Genomic DNA, 13,134 nt, shown 5'->3' on the forward strand with positions numbered 1-13,134 from the left:
TCTAAACAGAAGTGGCGCTTCTTTGACACTCTCCATTTTAGGAGTTTGAATAGAGCATGCACCACAGTATCTATGCATGCCATATTACATGAGCTAGACAGTTTTTTCACGTGGCTTCACTCACCTTTCGCCACTCACTTTTGCACAGTACTGGTCCTGAAGAAAACCCCGTTAATTACACAGCGGGGGCTGAAACATGTAGACCGCCACACATAAGTCAACTCTTAGGTAAATTACTCCTTTAGTAGTTGCACCACGCATATTTTTAACAATACCCTGGGCCGCCAACATTAAATAAATAGGTAAGGATTCCCAGAGGTATTTTTAACTGCAATATATCACATCACATCACATTTCTGCACCCACACCAGCTCCGCTGTAATCAGGCTTTGTAGCACAACCGGGTGGCACTCAGCCGCCTGGTTGGGACCCCAACGATGAAGCATGACACCAACCATGTTGGTGTGTGAGGGGTCTTTTAAAAGTACCTAAAGGGTCCATACTCAGGCCACAAACAGTGACTATAGTATTTACACACACATAGTGGCCCGTCCACATTGTTTAAACATAAGGCAAGAAAATGCCAACTTTCAAAAATTGGCCTTTCAGTATTGTAATTTAAAACCCGACTTCACTATAAGTTAGGATTTTAAATTGTGATTCGAGAATCACCAAACATGAAGGGGTTCGCTGTTCCCATTTGAAAATGACACATAAAATGGAATAAGGTAATTCCAATGTTATCATATTGGGGAGGTTGGCCTTGCAGTTGTGAAAAACTAATTTAAGAGTTTTTCACTACTAGGAGATGTAAAACATACAACTACATTTCCAACTTTTTAAATACACTGCACCCGGCTCTTGGGGTTGTCCAGGGCCTACCTTAGGGCTGACTTAGATGTATTAAAAAGGAAGCTGTGAGCCCAGCAAAAGGTTTACTTTGGAAGGTTGAAATGGCTGTTACAAACTGCACACACAGGCCGCAATGGCAGAACTGCAACATGTTTTAAAGGGCTGCTTAAGTGGGTAGCCCAATCAGTGTTGCAGTCCTCCAAGTAGCATTTAATTTACAGGCACTGAGCATATGTAGTGACCCTTTACTAGGGACTTATAAGTAAATTGAATATGCCAATTAGGTATAAGTCGGTGTTACCATGTTTTAAGGAGAAAGTAAAAGCACTTTAGCACAGGTTAGCAGTGGTAAAGTGTGCAGAGTCTTAAAGTCAGCAAAAAAGAAGCCAGCAAAAACAGAAGGTCTGAAGGCAAAATGTTGGGGGGGTAACCATGCCAAGGCTGCCAGGTCTAACAGCCTGGGTGATGGATGATCATCTATTTTCACAATCAAAGCCATCAACATTCTATCCCAGTCACTGATGTTGCTCTCACCTTGGCCTTGATGGTGTAACTGTTAAAGTATCGTTAACTCAACATCGGTCCATTTCCTTTTTACATCACCCAGCTGTGCATTAATTCTTTGTGCCTTCTAAGCTTTCCAGTACAGGTCTAAGGACCACCTTCTCTCTAAACCAGTGAAAGCTTGTTTACATCTGATGTGGACTGGAGTGAGCTTGACAGGTTGGTAAGTTCAACTTGGAGGGCGTCCAAGGGGAGAGACACGACAAATGAATATATTTGTTTGTTTTTTGGATCACTTTGGTGCATTGGTGATGCATTAAGAATGGCAAAGGTGTTGGTGAAGTGGTTTGTCCTTCCAAAGGATATTGGGGCCTTGTGTGAGTCGAGGAAGAGGCTGTCATGATGCAGCAGATGTGTTACCTTTGGAGTGGGTGAGTTTGGTGACGCTCTGGTTGAAGTCCCAGGTGATGAGGAGTAAGCATGGGCGGATCTAGCGGATCTCGCGTACGCGAACTTGCGGATTTACGGATTCGCAATCCGCGAAGATCCGCGAACTCTAGCGGATTTGCGGATTTTCCCGTTTTTTGTGTTGGCGCGCGTTCGCGCCGATTTTGGGACAAGTTCGCAATTGCGAACTTACTTTTCGGCTCGCAACGGCCGCGACTATGTTGTTTCTACGTCTGGTTTATCATCACAGGTTCACAGCACCCTCTGTTTCACCACTGCCACCCTCTGGGACACCCATGCCACCCTCTGGTACATCCTCACTGCCACCCATTAGGTTTATTTATCACTGTAGATTATGGTGGTTGAAAAAAGCAAGCACACCTGCCCTTCTTCAACTGCCATCAATTAATTTGTGGGTCATTAATGTGTCAGTAATTTTGAAACTTCCAGTCTGGCTGGCACCTGCTTCCTTCCTTATCTGTAATTTGCTTTTTGTTGCAGTGAATTTTTTTTTCACAGGACCTTTATGGTCTACTTGTAGCTATTCTATGAGCCTGCTGTTTGGGTCATAGCAGGGTCATCGAATAGTTGCAAACTCTGGAGGGGCCCCTCAGGAAGCACTACCTTGAATGTTACTAATGTTAAGTTTGAACTTTTGCACCTGCTCATTGCTTTCAGTTTAGCTAAAATCGTTTTTTTCTGCAATTTCGCGCGTTTTTTGGGGCTCGAATCCGTGCGAGATCGATTTCGGAAGCCGCGAATACGTGCGAATACAAAATTGTTTTTTGTGCGACGTGTATGTTCGCGTGATCTTGCGCGTGTTCGCGAGGCGCTTCTACCTATACGTTTGCCAAGTTACCCTATCGGTCGTACACGGGCGCGGCCATCTTGTTGGCGTGACGTAATTCCGTTTCCGGCCGCTATGTGTAATCTCGCAAAGTGTGCTGCTCGCTAGTACAATTTCGCGCGTACTCGCAAGGAAAATCTCGCGCGAACTTACCCACGCGGTCGTGAACGGGCGCGGCCATCTTGTTTCTCATTCATTGCTATGGTTCTGGGCATGCTTTCTCTATCCTCTCTCAATCTCTGCCATCCTTTGCTTGTTTGAAGTTTTTTTGATCTAATTTTACTTATTATCTATCCCTCTATTTTTCTAGCTCTATATTTTTGTGTTTTCTGCAGCTTTTAGTTACTTTTAAACTACTTTTTTAAACTCTTTTCTTTTCTTCTTCACTATTCTATTTCTTGTTTATCATTTAACTCTATTTCTGCCCAGACCATGGTAAAGGGAGCCGGGAAGCACCCTGAGAAGGGGAAGGGTCCCGCACCCCGTGCCCGGCTCCCGTGCGGGCGTTTAAGGGGGGAGCAAGTGGTCCCGAGGGAGATCTTCAGCGCGGAGGAAGTGGCGGCACTGATCTTCCACGTCCAGCGCCGCCTCCCCAAGACGATCCTGGGAGGCGGCAAGATCGCGACTGGCTATGGCATCCGGGAGCGTCGCAAGCGGTGGGAGAAGGTGTGCCGGGCCATGTACAAGATCTCTGGGGTCCGGCGCACATATAACCAGGCCACCCACCGCTGGACCGATGTCATGGACCGGGAGCGGGACTTGCTGGACGCGCTCGGCGTAGAGGTCCCCGGGCTTGGTGAGTAGTAGTAGTAGTACATTTACTACTCTGTTTTATCCTGCTCTGTTATTTGCAAATCTTTGTTCTTTACCAAGAGCAATAATGCTGCCGATTACATTGAGGTAAATTATATTTCAAAATCTTCTATGCATTTCAGGTGCACTGCTCTCCTTCTCAGTAGCCTTGCTTGCTACTATGCTTCTTTGTTTTGTATGTTGTGTTCAGAAGCATTTCATTGGCCTGAGAAATTATGTATGAGTGTAGTGTAAAGATAAGAACTGCGTAATGCTAGACAGTAAGGGTCATATTTTCAATTACCGGCGCATCCCTGCAAAGTAGCAGGGATGCGGCAGTAATTGTGTGCCATGCCACCACCACCCATTGGCCCAAAACGTCACAGAAGCCTTACGCATCTGTGCCGTAAAGGCAGCGCATTGCTGGAGTTGCGTGCCAACGATGGCGCAGCTCCAGCAATGCTCTGGGGTACCCTATCTCCCCAATGCTGCATCAAGCCGTACGTCGGCTTCAAGCGCGCAGGGTTTGAGTCATGCATCATTGTCCTAAAAGTGACTGATTGACATCTTGTCGATTTCCCTCAGCCACTTTTAGGATTCGTTCCTGCGCAGGTACGCCCTCCCTTGCGCCGGAACGCCCCCTGATGGCGCAGGGCTTTACAACGTGATGCATCGCCCATATGCCCATATGTGTTTTTTTTAATATATACGCCGCACCAACACCATGGCGAGTCTTTTGTTCTGCCGCTGCGTCACAAAAGGCACGCAACAATGGAGGAAAATGAGCCGCAACTTCCGCAAGGGACTTCTAAATCAGCCCCAACAGACTGAAGTCCAGTCCTTCCTTTAGACACATGGCTATAAGAAGAAATAGTGGCGGTGGTGGCGGGTGGATTGATAGTTTGAGTATTCACTGATCTGCAAGCAGGATGGACTTTGTCTGTCACTTCGCGTGCTGCGCACTGCTGCCTGCAGTGCCAGGCCTAGGCAAACCTCTTTAGTAGTCTGTTTATTGAGTTACATAGGAACTTTCTAAGTCAACGTTCCGCAAATCAGGCAATACGAATAACGTAGTATACCACATGAGATAGATCCCGTGGAATAGTTGTCTATCTATTTGCTATTTTTCCAAAATATTTTGTTATTGTTCTTTTGAAATGTTTGATTTGGTTGAAAAATCTCATTCATGTTTTCTGGTTTTTCTTTCTTTCATGTTGTACATCAGCTCCCCCCAAGGGCAAGAGGACACAGGAGGAGGGTGCTGAGGATGCAGGCCAGGATCGGGCAGGCCAGGGCTCCTTTGCTGGCCCCAGTAAGTTTACATTTTAATAAACAGTACCTATTTTTTCCTAGCGTTCCTCATTCGATTTTTTTCTAAATCGTCTTTGATCTTCTTGTAGACTGGATATAAATTCTTATCCTGCCTCGAATATGACTCCCTGTGGTATTACTAGACTATTCTTATTAGTCTGTCTGTGTAGCTAACTAAGATTGGACATTTGGCAATTCCATTGGACTCCCATTATATTCAGCAATACCTCTATGCACTGTCTCCTTACTGACTAGATAGTGTGGCAGAGTCATTCAGCTCCCGAAGTCACCGATTATAGATCCCCAATGATCTCTAGATTATCGTACGCAGGACAAGAGAGTAGTACGGAGTCACAGCACAGTCAAGAAGTGTCAGAGGCACTCATGCTTGCAAAAATTCCAAAACCTTTAGCTCATCCACTCTAGTCTGGAGGAACAAAAACCACAGAGTCTATTTAAGTTTAAAAGCTTTATTAAAAGTAAACACATTTATTAAAATCTACTTTGTCATAAAACTATTTAACTGAAAATGGAAAAGTGGTTAGTGCTTACGATAAATTGGACACATTTCTTGTGGTCGAGCCGCGCTCTCACCTGGTTTGAACTTGATCCTGGTCGTGTTCTTAGGAGTCAAGCTTCTGTCTGTTAGGAGAAAAAGTGGTGCGTGTTAAAAATCAAAAGCAAGCATTCATCAGTTGTGCATAAAAGTGCAGCAAGACAACAGCCTTCCCTGGAAAATGGGACATTTTTACTATGGAGTAGACAGTCACAAATTATTACATTGTATTCTGTTTTTTTAACATTTCTCCTAGACCAAATATTATATAGTAGTGAGTGGTGTATTCTAACATTCTTAAATGTACTTCGTAGGTGTAACATCTGGTGACGGGGCCAGCGCGGAGGTGGCTGTGTTGGGCGAGGACTCGGAGGACTCTGGGGAGGAGGCGGTGCAAGAGCCGGCGGACGGTCCTGTGGGGGTTCAAACGGTGGTGGCGGAAACAGGTAAGCTATATATTCCTTACTTATTGAGATTGAAGACTGCATAGTGTGCTTTCTGCACGGGTGTATTACAATTACAAATCAACCAGGTAGTAGCCTCCTCGAAATGTACTTCGACTTAGCTGTGAAGTTTTTGGTGAGAAGAATCCCAATAAGTTCTTAGACGAACGTGATGGATGGGATGAACGAAAAGCGAAAGAAGGGTGTAAGTAAGTGGGACGCGAACTTGTATGATGGCTGGCAAAGAAGAACGATATGTGTTTGCTTGGCCCCCGAGGTGGCTGGGAAGGAAAGAATATGGTATGGTGCATGGCTGGGTCAATGATGAAGCAAGGATGGGTGGAAGGACAGCAGCCTGGGTGGGTGAAACAGAAACTGTATGTGTGCGTATACTTTGACTGAATGGATGCCCGGAGCATGGTATTCTCTGAGTCTTAGATAGCACATGTGTATCTAGAGAGAGTAGATGGTCGCCAGGTGAAGTAAGTGTTACCTTGAAGAGCATGTACCACCGCACCCGCACGTCCGTTCCAGTGCAGGGAAGGCAAGGAAAAGAAATTGTAAATGTGTCCAATACTACCATGAATAGTAGCAGTACTTTGTATTGCGTTTGCAATCACAGCATATATCTGGTTATTACGGTGGACACTCCGTACCTCTCTTAATAACTTTAGTTTACTTGTAGTACGTCATTCATGTGTGGGTGTATCACTGTTCACTCAATATTAAGCAAAGCACCTAAAGTCATCTCATATGTCATCAAATACGTCCCATGTGAAGTGATAGATAATCAAATTAGTTAGCTTCTTCATTTTCCTTTTCTAGTACTCATTTGCACTGTAGGGTGAAAGGTAAATTAATTAAGCAGTAGCCCTTGTAACAGAGTATTCTCAGTGCCACCCGTAATAGAAAAGTAATAGCTTCACCACCTGCATGTACTGGACCGGTACAGTAACGCAAGTCTGTCTCACTCATCATGGTGTGCAACTTTTTTTCTCGGGTGCAAGTTCACTGTGCTGTCCATGTCATTCTGCCGGCTTGCATAAGATAACGTAACAATTTCCCTAAACAAGAGAGAAGAAGAAGAATAAGACTGGTGTACTGTCATAGTCGACTGTAATGGAAGTCCATAGTGGTCGTAGAATTTGTTCATTAAACTACCACTAATGTTAGAGCAAGGATGCAGAAGTGGGAGGTTACATAGATACTGTCCTCAATAGTTATGTTCTGTGCTTTCAATTTGCTACTTGTACTCTGTGACCCAACTTTCGGCTCAATCACTTTGTGTTATTAATAAGGAGCATTGGTTACAGACTATGTCTTTCTTTCTTCATATAGTTGCTCCTTCCAAATCAACAACAAGGAGGGAGCAGGCTAGATTGGCCCGGCAACGGAGGCTGGAGGCCACTGTCGCCGAATATCGGCGGCTGGTGGCCCTGGAGGAGGAGGAGGACACGCAGTCGAGCGGGGCAACAACGACATCCTCGACTGTGACCACTGCATCCTCCTCCGTGACTAAGCCAGCAGGACCGAGCCGGGCTAAGAAAGATGACCGCCACCGCCAAGCAACCGAAATACCAGCTGCCCCCCACAGGAGCTGCAAGGACCGCCAACGCCGCCTACGAGTCCGCATGTCCAACCTGGAGCAGGAGGTCCTGAAGTATAAGAACTTGGTTAAGGGCCTCCGCTCCGAGCTTGCCACCCTCCGCAAGGAGTATGATGCCCATGCCGCATCATGCACCAGCACCAGCACCCTCCAGTAGTGGAGTGTCCCTTGCCCTTTTTTTATAGACTTTTGGGGGGTGGGATTTGGGAGTTGGGATCGTTTTGGGACGTTTCAGAGACAATCGTTGGGGTTAGGGTGGGTGAGGGAGATTATTTTGTTAGGGCTAAATAAATATATTTTTAAACTTTATCTGACCATACCTGTTTTTTACTGCTTTTCAGTCTGGTGGGTGGGGGGCGGGGGTGTAACAGTAACTTTGTTTTCCTGAACAGTCGTAGGACTTTAGTAGTACAACCGTCAATCTCTTGTCTACTCCGAAATAATACTCCATTATACTACCTCCCACCAAACGCTTATCTTACCTGTAATTTGTGTTAGAAATTAGGGCTAGGCCCAGGGCTGGCTCCAGGTGAAATGGGGATTAACGTTGTCAATCCTGGGCGGGTGACATTTCCTCATTGCGGTGGTACTAGTGGTGTGACACAGTGGCAGTTGCATGCCTATGGAAAAAAAGAAAACGAAACCTTGTTTGTCCTCCTTACTGTAGCATTACAACGGTTACGGTACGATCGAGAAAATAGCAGGTGACAGTACACTAGAACAGTGCCATAATGTAGCCTAACAAATGGTAAAGTATTTGCTTGCAAGTATAACTAGTACTTGCGTTGAATTTATTTGACATTGGCTACTACTACTAGAAGATATAGTACTGAAGCTGAGTAAGTCTAGAAGATATCCTCGTATTCCTTCACCAGCCTGTTGCTATGACCTTATCCTCCCCAGCAAGTGTGTGGAATTATTGATGTCATTTTAGTCAGACATCAAGCAAAACAACACAGCCCGGGGGAAGAGGGTTAGGGTTTGTAAAATGGATGGGAATGGGGGTTTCTTTTTGGGTAGGTTTTGTTGAGAGAAGAAAAAAAAAGCAGAGCATGGACAAACAATAATTGAAGATACAGACAATCTTTGGTTACAAACTAAAGGTAAGCACATGCAGTCACACTCATAGAATAAAATACAACAATGGATACTGTATCTGTATTGCGTATGTTGTTGGAGTTGTCCTGTTGAATTTGGTAAGTAAGTTGCATGCAGCAAACAATTCCTCTTATTGGCGGCACTCCTCCATTCCAGCTGACGCTTCGTCCATCAATGTGGTGACCACTGACAGAAGACACCCTGTCCACTGCCTGCCTGGCGGATGTTGACTGAAACCCGGCCTGTAATTATTGAACGGAAAACAGGAAGTGCTATTACAATACCACTGATAAATAAATAAAAGGTATGTACGCTGTGTGGTTCAAAAAGTGACACTTTGATTTCCCTAATAGACAGTACAATATTTTTGAAATTGCGTGCTCTGTCTGAGTCACCTTTTTAAGGATCAATAAGTATGGCCAAAATATTATAGCGGATCTTTCCCCTCAAGGTAGGTGTACTACTGTGTTTTAGAACAAAATTTGACCTTCCCAGCAATGCTCCCACCAAGACCCTTACTAAAGCCAGTCGCAAAAATGTAGAAGAACCCCAATCAGATCTCCAAAAACGATGCCTAGCAGAAAAATGGTTACAAAACGTACTTTGAAAGTAACAGTAGGCCCAAATACAGACCGTGGATTGTATTCAAACCACTTGCAAGCAAGCAAAAGTATCCATAGCCAGCATCGCTCCAACAGTGCTCTACAACAACAGAACTGCGTTGCAATAGAACCCCCCGAAACACATGCAATCCTGCTGCTAGGGCTAACCCTAACGAACCCTAACTTACAAAAAGTGCCAAAACTGGTGTTTCCTTATGGATTTTGTCCAACAAACTTCTATCCGGTATTAGACCTTCCCAGGAATGCCCCAGGCAAGACCCGCCAACCCACCCGCAAAAAAACACCCGACAACACCCCCAAACAGCGAAAAAGCTAAATCTCCTCATACTTACAATGTCTCTCGGCCTTTGGTCCAAACGCGGCGCTGTGCAGCTAGGTCATCATCATCATCATCAATCATCATAACTCCTGTTTTCCACCACGGATTTCCTGAAAAGCAAATGCAATCAAGATTAGACTGTCGCAGCAGTGCTTCGACAGAGACCCCGGCCGCAACCCACCCACGAACAGCAGGAAGCCCCCCAAAACGCTACATTGAGCAAGATGTCAGAAGAAATAGCAAAAAAAAGGCTGTTCCTTATGGATTTTGTCCAAAACACTTCTATCCGGTATTAGACCTTCCCAGGAATGCCCCAGGCAAGACCCGCCAACCCACCCGCAAAAAAACACCCGACAACACCCCCAAACAGCGAAAAAGCTAAATCTCATACTTACAATGTCTCTCGGCCTTCGGTCCAAACGCGGCGCTGTGCAGCTAGGTCATCATCATCATCATCAATCATCATAACTCCTGTTTTCCAGCACGGATTTCCTGAAAAGCAAATGCAATCAAGATTAGACTGTCGCAGGCTCGCAGCAGTGCTTCGACAGACAACAAAAATTACCCACAAACACCCGGAACCCCGCCAAAGAGCACCTCAAAGTCAAGCAAGTCAGCAAAAACGGCAAGAAATTTCCACCTCATATTTGGTCCAAAACACTTTTGTCCATTATTAGAGCTTCACAGCAATGGGCCCACATCCGTCAACTCACCCGCAAAGAAGTACAACACCCCCACAAGTGCTGAGTCTTTCTTCATTGGGCGTAATCCAGCACTCTGCTTGGAGGGAAATCGCAGTCTGGAGGAGGAGGATAGAGGAGCATGTTCTTCAGAACTTGTGAACCTGAGGAATGTAGACTGTGGCACCTTCAAATCAATAAGCAAACAAGTGAAGACAGTTCTGATGATGGTCTTGTTTTTGGGATTAGGTGATTAAAGTTTGAATTAAATTAACTGTGCAAAACAAAGAAAGAGAGACACAAAGCACACAGGAATAAAAGTGAATAAGGACGAAAAAGAAAGTTCTTGATTGATTGTCTCATTTTCAGGGCTCGGTGTCAGGGAATAAGAACAAAATTTCGTCATCATACTCTGCGAATTCAGGCTGGATGAGGTCAGTGCCACCGAACAGAGAAAAAATCCCCTCATCTACGTTGCCGTCCTCCTCGTCTTCAAGCGGCGTGCTTTCTCGTACTTTGTAATCTGGTGGTATGAGGTGCTGATTCATCTTGATCATTGTCAGCCGCTCCACATTTTTGGGCGAGAGGCGGCTCCGTTTGGGAGTTACAATGCCACCAGCAGCACTGAAAACACGTTCAGAAGACACACTTGCGAGTGGGCAAGACAAATAGTTTATAGCCAGGTTGAAGAGCTGTGGCCACAATTGTTTTTTTTCCCATTCCAATACTGCAATGGCTCATCATTAAGGAAGACCTCTGTTGAGTCATTCAGATAGTCCTGCACCATCGACTCAAGGTCATCAACTGTTCCTCCACTTTGCTTACTTTTTGCTGTGCCTGTGACATTTTTTCGAGAACCATACCCCATCAAACTTAGCCAATCCTCCTCCACAGCCACTGTTAGTGTTGTCATTGTGTGTGGTGCAGATGATCCAGTTGCCGGTGTCTTTAACGGCTGAGAGGTCACTTGTGCCCCAGCCACAGGTGCAGAAGTGGATTCTTGTGACTGGGGATGGCCTGCTGATGCTGATGTACTGGCTTCTCCTTCAATAACCTGCCGTTCTTTTTCAAACCTCTTGGCTGACCAGGCTAACCAATGTTTGTATTTTTGAACATCTGCATCAGCAAAAGGAAAGAATGCTTCGCCTGCCAGCGCCTTTTTGTAGCGTGGATCCAGAATAGTAGCACAAATGTAATGCTGATCTGACTTGATCTTTTGAAGACGTTCATCACCACGTAGGCGATCTAATAATTTCTCAGACAAAATAAATGGTCTTTTTTTTTTTCATCTTTTTCAAACTCAGAAGACACCGCCATCAGTTGGTGCTCCAGCATGCACAACAATGGGATAGCTTTTCCCAAATTACAGTCCTCCTGGCTGACTGCACGCGTGAAGAACTCAAAAGGACGAAGCATGTCTGTCAGGCTTTTAACTATGTCCCATTGCGCCGCACTCATCCGCAGGTTCTCCTTCTGAGATGTACCCTCTGTGAAGAAATAGTGATCGAGTACCGTATACTGCTCATACAGACGCTCAAGCATGTAGAAGGTTGAGTTCCAACGTGTTGCCACCTCCTGGATGAGTGCTTTCACTGGCATTCCGCAGATGCTTCCGGGCCTTAAAAGAATGGCTGAAATGGTTGCACATTTTGCGGCAGGTGGCCATTACCTCGAACGCTGGACTCTGTTTATCACTCAAGAATTTTTGAACTACCAGGTTGATACAGTGCGCCAAACACGGCACTCTAACATGGTCACCCATGAACATGGCCTTAACTACATTGGCGCCATTATCCGTGGAAACATAACCAATCTTGCGTTTTAGGGGGGATAGCATTGTCAAGACCTTTTTGTTAAACTCTTCCAAAAGGTTTTCTGCTGTGTGACTTTTCTCCAAGCCAAACATGGCTAGTGTTGCATGTTTCCGAGCAGCTTTGAAAACTTTGTCCGGGTCAACACCTGCGTTTAGCTTTGCTTTAACACCTGAAAAAGAGACCCAGTGTGCAGTGATGCACATGTAATCAGTGCCTGGGCCACTGGTCCACATGTCTGTTGTCAGATGTATTGTGTGAACAGCACTCTTCTGCAAAGCTGCCACAATCGCCTGCAGCACATCTTCATGTAGTGCTGGAACCGCAACTCTGGCAAAATAGAACCGGCTCGGAACCTTCCATTTAGGGCAGAGCGTTGCCACTAATTCAAGAAAACCTACCGCTTCTACAAAAGAAAAAGGTAGAAGGTCCACAGCTAGCATTTTAGCCAGCTTAGTGTTATACAGACGCGTCAGTGGGTGGTTGCGTTCATATGGCACGTCTGAAGTAAGCATTGTTCTAATGTTGCCCTGGACCAAGCATTTACGGGCTGATAATGACTTCGTTGACCCAATTTTGCTCGCTGGTGAACTTTTGTGCGTTGGTGTCTCACTCGCTCCAACAGTCTTAGTGTGCCTCACATTGGGTGTGCTGCTGACAGGGGTACTGGGTGTAAGGGAAGTGTTTGACACGTCTTCTTCCTCCTCGTCATCATCAGATGAAACATCAACGTTTCCTTGAATTTGCCCTTTCTTGATCGCATCTAGGTGCGCAAACCATCTGACAGTGTGCTTTCTCTCAAGATGACCTCTCTGGCCGCCGGTACCATAGTTGGTACCTGACTTACCACGACTAACTGCAAGCTTACAAAGGGTACAAATGGCAAACTTTGGATTTTTTGGACAAACAGTAAAGAAGTCCCAAACTGGGGACTTGAAGTGTCTGTGGGACCTGGAGGAGGCGGCGATACTGGTGGTGGTGGTCATGAAGCTAATGCCAGATGAAGTGGAGGATCTGGATTGCCCAACTTTTGTACGTTTTGCACTTTCACCGCCACTAATTAAGGTCGAGGTTGACGGAGGTCTCTTCTTGCCAGAAAGAAATATGGAAGCGGGACGAGTTGGTGTACTACTTAACTCCAATGATTGTGGTGTTTCCACTGCCTCCTCATCGACAACATCATCATCATCATCACGCTCAGCAGCTCTTCGGGCTAGGGTCAAAATGTCTGTTTGCTGCATGCCC

At 45.6% G+C, this 13,134-nt stretch overlaps 1 long non-coding RNA gene across 1 annotated transcript in view; it reads left to right on the top strand.

Moving 5' to 3' along the window:
- LOC144771546 (uncharacterized) overlaps positions 1–13,134 on the top strand; it is a 71,910-nt gene that overhangs the window by 16,209 nt on the left and 42,567 nt on the right. The gene's annotated exons all lie outside the window — the stretch shown is intronic.

Source organism: Lissotriton helveticus, chromosome 8 (genome assembly GCF_964261635.1).
Source record: "Lissotriton helveticus chromosome 8, aLisHel1.1, whole genome shotgun sequence".
Taxonomy (NCBI): Eukaryota; Metazoa; Chordata; class Amphibia; order Caudata; family Salamandridae; genus Lissotriton; species Lissotriton helveticus.